We start from the raw sequence: 8,860 nt of genomic DNA, 5'->3' as shown, positions 1-8,860 counted from the left end.
GCCCCATCAACATCTACCTAAACTCCTTATTAAGGAATATGATGCCAATCTACTTCACCCCGGACCAGAAAGAGTGCTTGCAGAGCTCAGACGTCACTATTGGATTTTGCGAGGCAGAGCGGCCATCAAAAAACATCAACTTGCCTGTAATGAATGTCAAAAGTGGCATGCTCAACCTAACATCCCCATGATGGCAGATCTCCCACCAGCTCGTCTTAGGCTTTATAAGCCCCCCTTCTATTCCACTGGAATGGACTGTTTTGGCCCATTTACAGTAAAAAAAGGACGACGAACTGAAAAGAGATGGGGAGTAGTGTTCAAATGTATGACCACCTGATGCCTCCATCTGGACCTACTTGAAAGTCTCGACACTGATGCCTTCTTAATGTCATTACAGAGATTTATACGTAATAATTTGACACTTCACATAACAATAAGTCAAAACCTGATGAAATCTGTGTTCCAAACAGCAAACTGAGTTCTGCTGGATGTTATATAAGAGATGCGTCTTGATTTCTTGAATTCTTCTTTGTTCTTTTGCCACTGCAGTGTGAGCTTAAATAGCAGCCTATGACATTACACATCATGCATGTCAACCAATCAGAAAAGATCTATGTTACGGAGACATCAGATGTCTGCTCTATCTTTCTGGTAAATCACATGACTTTCAATACAGAGACCACAGTGGAGGGGTGGGGGGACCAATGACTTGCAAATCATAATCTCTGTGTGATCAGTGACTGCTCACTGCATGTATAACTGTTTGTTTCTCTTTCCTACAGTGATTTTATTCTTTATTATCGGGTGTTCATCTTCACTAATTCTCAATCATCATTTAATAACCTCATGAACTCCAGCACTGCTTCGGTGTTATTTTAACCCTCTGGTATTGCTCAAAACTGACCGAATATGAAACATTTTTTTTTTATTTTCAGTAAAATTAGTGTAATATATTTTTGTTCAATAATATTTTATCTATTTATTTTGTATTTGGAGAGAATATCATGGTATTAATTAATATTTATGGAATATGAATTAATGATATTTTATGATCATGATATTAATGATCATTTCCAAGAAGCTTTAGAGGGATAAATAGGAAATAATGACTAAATGAAGCAAATAATATTAGTGAGGGGCCCATATTTTAGACCAGGGTTGAGTTTCACCCCTAATCTTCGAATCTGAGAATATGAATCCTTTACAGTACAGTTTATGGTGACTGCACTAGGGATTTAGGAAGACGAGCAGCGCCCCCTGCTGGCCTCATTGACACCTCTTGCAGCAGCAACTTAAGCAGCACTCGCGAACTTCCCTAAACACTTCCCTCGGGGGAATCCCTGCCGCCATTTTGAAGTGCGTTCCACTTCTTGAAGTGGACGAGGGACGTTTATATGGACAGACCCTCGCTCCATCAATTTTGACCAAGGGAGCGAGTCTTCTTCATATGTACACTTCAGGCAGCTCCATAACCCACAATGCAACACGATTATGACGTCACCGCATATCGCGTTTAAATTAACACACCACAAACAACTATATGATGAATTATTTAAACATTTAAAACACACATCTATACATATAGAATGCTGTATTAAACAATTTTGTAAGGGGAAAAAATAAATGATAAATCAGCTCCATTGATCAAGGGCTTAGGACGTTCCAGTTCAGCCCATTGCAAAGGTTCCGACAGTAGTGGGCACTCGTGCAACGTAAGCAATGACGTACATCCGAGTCAATGAGACCAAGGGAAGTTAGCAAGGGAAGGGCATTTAAAAAACGAACTGGAATGCAGCCCTAGTCTCCCAGGAGGTCTCCGAAAGTGAAAGCTGCAGGTTGATCGCTGCTGGCTCGTGCTGCAGGACTTCTCAAGCATCTGAACCAACCCAGTCTCATATGAAAACGTATCCTGACTACGTTGGTCCAAAGTGCAAAACGTAGAGGGGTTACAATAATGGCCCTTAAATTGTATGACTGTTACATTTTTTTTTGCCTATTGTTTTGCGTCCAAGTCACGTGACTTTAGAGAGCCCGGCCGTGAGAACAAAAAACATGGCGGACGTTTCTCTACTTTTTAGTGAAAAAAACAATATTTTGAGTTAGTTTCTGCATAAAAATAAGTTTTGATTACATTTTTAGCGAGAAATATATATTCTATTTTCATAATATTCACTCAGTGAATGTACATAATCACTCGCTTGCGCGTTGTTGCAAAGATTTATCTGATCTCGCCAGAATAATGTGAAACTGCTACGTTTTGGTTGCTATGAACAATATTTTATTTTCTGCATCAAAATAAGGTTTGATTACATTTTAAGCAAAAAATATATATTATTTATTTTCATAATATTCATTCAGTGAATGTACATAATCACTCGCTTGCGCGTTGTTGCAAAGATTTATCTGATCTCGCTAATGTGAAACTGCTACGTTTTGGTTGCTATGAACAATATTTTATTTTCTGCATCAAAATAAGGTTTGATTACATTTTAAGCAAAAAATATATATTATTTATTTTCATAATATTCACTCAGTGAATGTACATAATCACTCGCTTGCGCGTTGTTGCAAAGATTTATCTGATCTCGCCAGAATAATGTGAAACTGCTACGTTTTGGTTGCTATGAACAATATTTTATTTTCTGCATCAAAATAAGGTTTGATTACATTTTAAGCAAAAAATATATATTATTTATTTTCATAATATTCACTCAGTGAATGTACATAATCACTCGCTTGCGCGTTGTTGCAAAGATTTATCTGATCTCGCCAGAATAATGTGAAACTGCTACGTTTTGGTTGCTATGAACAATATTTTTGAGTTAGTTTCTGCATAAAAATAAGGTTTGATTACATATTTAGCGAGAAATATATATTCTATTTTCATAATATTCACTCAGTGAATGTCAACCCGTTCTCACTCCTGACCGTTCTCACGCTGAAGAAGTCTCCTTCAGAACACATCGCGATATTTGGCATCAGTTCGCGTGTGCTGGATGTTGGTAAGTAGTCGTAAATACGCTGTTCTAATGTTTGATATAATGTCTTTTCTGTTTGCAGATATTAATCAGATTAACGTTAGCTCCCTCATGTTTAGTCACTGCATTATATCTGTCACCTCCGCTGAGGTTTTGCTTTTCATTGCTTTCTATATTAAATACTAAACTAGGGTGATTAAACACTGTCACGTGACGTGCAATATATTGCACAATATATATAACATATTCATATCAGGTTCAAAGTAGTACAAGTGTAGTTTCAAAATGGTATTTGTTGTAGAAGCACGGTAAAAAACAACACTTACCATGCTTTTTACCACAGTATTGGTCGTTTTAATGTGATTTTTGTTGTAAATACAGAGTGACCACAACACTTATCATGCTTTTAATGCCTAATAATGTTAAATCCAAAACTGTAAGGTCAATAAGAACTTCTTTCCTATATATATTTATATATAAACCTATATATTATAAATAATGATATTTTCTTTTCTCTTGTTTTAGCTGAAAAGACAAAAAGGGCCTTTCGGAAATGGATGAAGGAGACAGAAAGCTGCAAAGGCAAATAATTGCAATGGTATGTATGTGTTGCTTTTAACCCTTTATCAAACATTTTATCAAGCATTTGTTAAATAGTCTCACAGTAAATTAAAATTAAAGTCAAATCCTGTACATATTTATCACCTTATTTTGTCATATTCAAAATAATTGAATATCTGATGTCTATTCAATATCTAATCAGTTACACTGCTGATAATGTCCTGCTTGCATGTGAAACATGTTATTTTTTTATTTATTCTTTTAAATATAAATATAGCTTGCTATTAAAGACATATGTTTAATCATGGAAATGCCCACATATCAGTGAACTTATTACATAAATGCATTTAACATTTAATTATGCAACACTCTTTACAGAAGGAAATCCTACAGTTATGTGTAAATTGACAACTTGAATGTGATGTTTTAAATTTACCTTCCTTTCTGTCTTGCAGGATTACTTGCAGATTACTTAGTCCTTCTTTTAGGATCTCTACAACATCAAACTCAACAGCTCTTTTAAGAGCCGACCCTCACAAGAGCTACTAGTGAGTCGCTGCAAACCTGCCGTGATCAGCCCTTTCCAGGTAAAGTTTCTAGATATTTAAATCAGTATTTACTCATCAAATGCTCTCCTGGATGGTATGGTAAATTAACTTATTTATAACTGTCTCAATTTGTATGTTTTAAGAACAAGAGTAATTGCACACAGAGTAAGTAGAGACTTTCTTGTTTTTCTGTGCAGAGAAGGAAGACCAGTCCTTATATTAAAGCAAGCTCATCGAAGTCCTTTGTTTAGGGTGAGGAAGGAACATGACCATCTCATGCCCAAAGAAGACAGAAGTCCATTGGTATGTCTTGTGTTGAGGCAATGCTGTAATATGTAGTACAGAATTTAATGTTGTTCTCTCAAAGGACTATTAAGTTCTTAAAAGGTTCTTAAAACTGTTCCTTCTGTTTTTTTTTTGTTTGTTTGTTTGTTTGTTTTTTTAGATAAAAGCAGACAGGGAAGCTTTGGAAGATAATGAGTTAATATAATATAATATAGTATAATAGGAATTAAATAGTAAATGTTCTTTAAATTATGTGTAATACCTAGTTTTTTTGGCTTGAAATAAGGCCTTATACTGCACAGACCTAAAAACATTGTATTTGTGTTTTAAAACAGATAGCAAGTGAAGTCACTAACAGAAGATCCTAGAGGAAAAACGACTGATGTGCAGCTACGGAGGAACACAAGAGGCAGAAACTATGCATGGCCATGGCTTCTTCATGAGTACAGTAAGTCCTGTGCCTATTCTTAATTCTTGCCTTAAAGTTTTTATTGCAGTATTTTAACAATTTTACATTGTACAGGTTATCACTTGGTTTTTGACCAAATTATGCTCTTGAAACAAGAAACAGAAGAGTATGTTGTCCTGAAAGAAATCAAGGCTCAAAAGAGAGCATGCCTTTCTAAAAGATCTTTTAAAACAGGTTGCTGTTAATATGGGTAAAACAGTTTTTGTTCAGTACTTAGCTTACAGTCTGTGCTGCATTATATTATGTACTGCTGTTTTGTAAAGTTAAATCAGGAACAGGCAACTCTAGCCCTTTTGCTGTCTCCTTTTTGAGGTGGAGAGTTTACCTCCAACCATAATTGAGCACACCTGAAAATTTTAACCAAAGTCTTCAGGTGTACTTATAGACAGTTACAGGCAGTTGGGTTTGAGGTTGGAGCTAAATCTGCAGGACCGTGGACGCTGAGGGCCAGAGTAGCCCACCACTGTTTAAATCATGCAGAACATAAGCTGACCTGGCTGTCCATTAAACTACTTAACTTGAATTGTGTGTTTTTTTGTTTTACTTTTAGACCAGGACTGAAGAACGCCTGACAATGGGATGTTAAGACTTCTTCCTCTGGTTGAGAAAAAGCTACAGCACATCAGTGATCACATCTTCTGGTCATCAGTTGTACTGTAGAGTACAACTGAACAAACTGTTTAGAAGAAGAAGAACATGAACATGATAGAGACATGTACAGGGAAGAGCAAGAACCCAGTTCAGCTGTGATAATGAATCTTTATTTTAAACTCAATATCAAATCTGTTTTCTGGATCATAGTTGACTGGATGGGATTCTGTGGCGCTCATTTGTGCAATAGGAGTAAAGTCTGTGAATGGATTATTATGACGTTAACGTATTTTTGAAGACACGTTTTTATTTATCTTGAATCTCATTTGTCTTTATGCAAATTTCAACCTTATGCTGTATCCTCCAATAAAGTGTTGTGTAATAAATTATGGTGAACGTGGTGTTTGGTAGAGTAAATACAATTTAACTAAGCTGAGTTTATTTCATAATTTAAAAAAATGACATATAATTTCCATGATTGTTTGGGACAACAATGCACCAAAAGTTGCATATACTTTCATGTTGTGACAAGGATGGCAGTTTCCAGATAAATAAAGGGAAGGAATGTGAATAAAGAGAGGCTGCAGTGGGTTATACTGACACAAACACTTCAAGCAGAACTGAAGAAGATGGATGTTGATCATTCTGGTACATCTACTACTGCATTCAAAATGACAGCTGGACATTACTGATGTCAGGCATGTGAGGAGCAAGAAGAGGGGGTGATAATGACATTTTGGCACAGTTTCTTATTTTACTGAATAGTGCATTATCCTTGTGTAAGTAATAGTGAAGTGTAAATATAAATAGTTTTTAGTTTACTGCCAACACTGGCAGCTGGATAATGGCAAGTTGTTGTGGGTTCATCCATTATATTTATTGGTGTTCATAAAAAAAAAAGCAAAGAAATAATCAACTACTATTCAATTAATCAATTATTATTATTATTATTATTGTATTACAACATTTTGTTATAATATTTCCATATTTCATCAGATGGTCTCACAATACCCATCAAAAACCTATACAAGCATGATGTTAGAATGGAAAATGAGGAAATGATAAAATACTGCAATATTTAAATGTGATTCAACAATGTTTGTTATCCATGATGAGGAGTACACACCTGTGTAGATTTTAATGCCCTTCCACTCCCCAAGGGGCCAGTACCGGCCCCTGGAAGAGCAAAAAAAAATGCACATTTCAAATGGCTGTAACACAAAGTCCGGTTAGCGTATCAAAGAGAAAATCAACAGGACAACTGCTTATGCTATGATTACTAAATAATGTTGGGCACAGTTTTCAGACATACATGGAAAGCTGGCATAAAGGTTTTTTAATAGTGATTACAGTAAAATATTAAATTTCAGCCTGTCCCTCATATATGTAATAAATGTTTGCAAAATAAACATATTTAGATATCGAGTTGTCCATTAAAGATCTTATTATTTTAACATTTATCATTTCTTTACTAAACGTTTTAAACTACATTACCCATAAGTCTCTGTCATTCTATCAATGAACGGGAAACATGGCGCTGTAGTTCATTGAGAAGCTAGGGTTAGGGTTGGGATCTCGGTAAAGGAGTAATTTCTCACAACATGGAAACACTTTATAGTTAACTTAATGTATGAGTAACGTAATATTCACACTAAAACAAACTTTGTAAGATAAAGCGCCGTTTTATATGGGTTGAAAGGTAGTCCAATCACAGCGAGTTCTGCGATAGAGTCACAGCCAATCACAACACGGCTGAACAGATGCGTCACGCTTACTTGTCCATTTATGGTAAATGACGACAGATCTCCTTCGGTTCCGGCTGACGAGAAAGATTCCTTAAATATATAATTAATCTAATTAAATATAATAAAAATCACATTTTACAACGAAAGACTCCTTTGTGTTTTAAACTGATGCATAAATATATTTGAAAGAGATATAATTGCATCTACTAAAGTGCTTCTAACATTTACAGTAGATATGTAGTATATTAAAGGTATACATTTAATCACTTATTTATACCATTCTTCACCATTTGAACTCTTGGAATTAAAATAAATATAAATAAAAGCATAATGAATGTACTCGATTTTGTAATCATATTCCAATATTTAGTGTCAAAGACAAATGTAGTCCCAAAACTACTGCACAACAGTATAAAAATCAGTTAATTAAAAATATCCAGATACAGGGGCAATCTATTATAGTGAAATATAACTACACAAATCGATATGATGAAGTATTATTTTTACAAACCAAGAGATGAGATAAAATTCCATGTGAAAATAAGTTTCTTTAAAGTATAGGGGGAAAAATAACATTTTACATTCTCAACTTTAATACAATACAATATTGTGTTTATTGTTCACTTTTACTGTAACTAAATGAAAGGCAAATTCAAATAGTTAATGCATTTTATAAATGTTAAATATTTTCAGCAATAAAATGCTTCTATAAAATACATTCATGGGTATGTTACATTTACATTATCCAGGTACTGATATATTGATACCATAGATGTAGTTAAGGTGGACATTTACTATAGTGACACTGTAATAAAAGGTTTAATGAAACAAAATGCAAGACATTTTCAAGTCCATCTAAATGAAGAGGTAACAAACTCACAGAATAATGTCCAGAATGTCAATGTGTCATTTCTGTAATACTCTATATCAGCACCAAACAGAATTAAATAAATATTGATTGTTCTCAGAGGGTTTTCCTGAACACTCTCACTAACTTCAATTGTTCGGACAAACAGCTGCTATACACACATGCAGAAATACATATTTGACTATAGTCGCAGCATTACTAGAACTTTTACCAAAACTCCGGATGAGCACTGGTGCTTCTTTGGTAAAGGCAAGAATATGGAAAAAGATAAATTACTATTTTCAATATTGGTTCTGCACGTTTCAAGGAGATCATAAGGAGGAGTCCACGTGAAGACTTTTAAAAACTGTGACAGAGTGAAGGGTGCACCTCCCCTGGACACACCCTAAGCCTGACCAAACAACAACACCCAAAGACAGATATGAAGTGGACACCACCAGGAGAATGCAGGGGAAGACATGGAAACGAAGGCCTGAAGAATGTTGGTGTCCCATGGGAAGATGTGGAGAATGTGGTCACAGATTGGATACGTTGGAGGACACTTGTTACCCAATGTGCCCAGCACAGCACTTGATGATGATGTTGTGAGTTCATACATAACCGTAGGATTTCCTTCTGTAAAGAGTGTTGCACAATTAAATGTTAAATGCATTTATGTAATAAGTTCACTGATGTGTGGGCATTTCCATGATTAAAAGTATAGCAAGCTATATTCATATTTTAAAAAATAAATAATAAAAATAAATAAATAACATGTTTCACATGCAAGCAGGACATTATCAGCAGTGTAAATGATCATGACAAAATAATTGAAT

General features: G+C 34.9%; 1 long non-coding RNA gene across 1 annotated transcript; it reads left to right on the top strand.

The window, feature by feature from the left end:
- The first annotated feature begins 4,043 nt into the window (after positions 1-4,043).
- LOC137008944 (uncharacterized) lies at positions 4,044-5,937 on the top strand. Its single transcript, XR_010892832.1, has 4 exons — positions 4,044-4,126; positions 4,285-4,390; positions 4,708-4,820; positions 5,392-5,937. It is a non-coding gene; the product is annotated as an uncharacterized lncRNA (long non-coding RNA).
- The last annotated feature ends 2,923 nt before the right edge of the window (positions 5,938-8,860 follow it).

The sequence above is a fragment of the Chanodichthys erythropterus genome, chromosome 3, assembly GCF_024489055.1.
Source record: "Chanodichthys erythropterus isolate Z2021 chromosome 3, ASM2448905v1, whole genome shotgun sequence".
NCBI lineage: Eukaryota > Metazoa > Chordata > Actinopteri > Cypriniformes > Xenocyprididae > Chanodichthys > Chanodichthys erythropterus.
The sequence above is the reverse complement of the archived record's forward strand: the minus strand, read 5'-3'. Positions and strand labels throughout refer to the sequence as shown.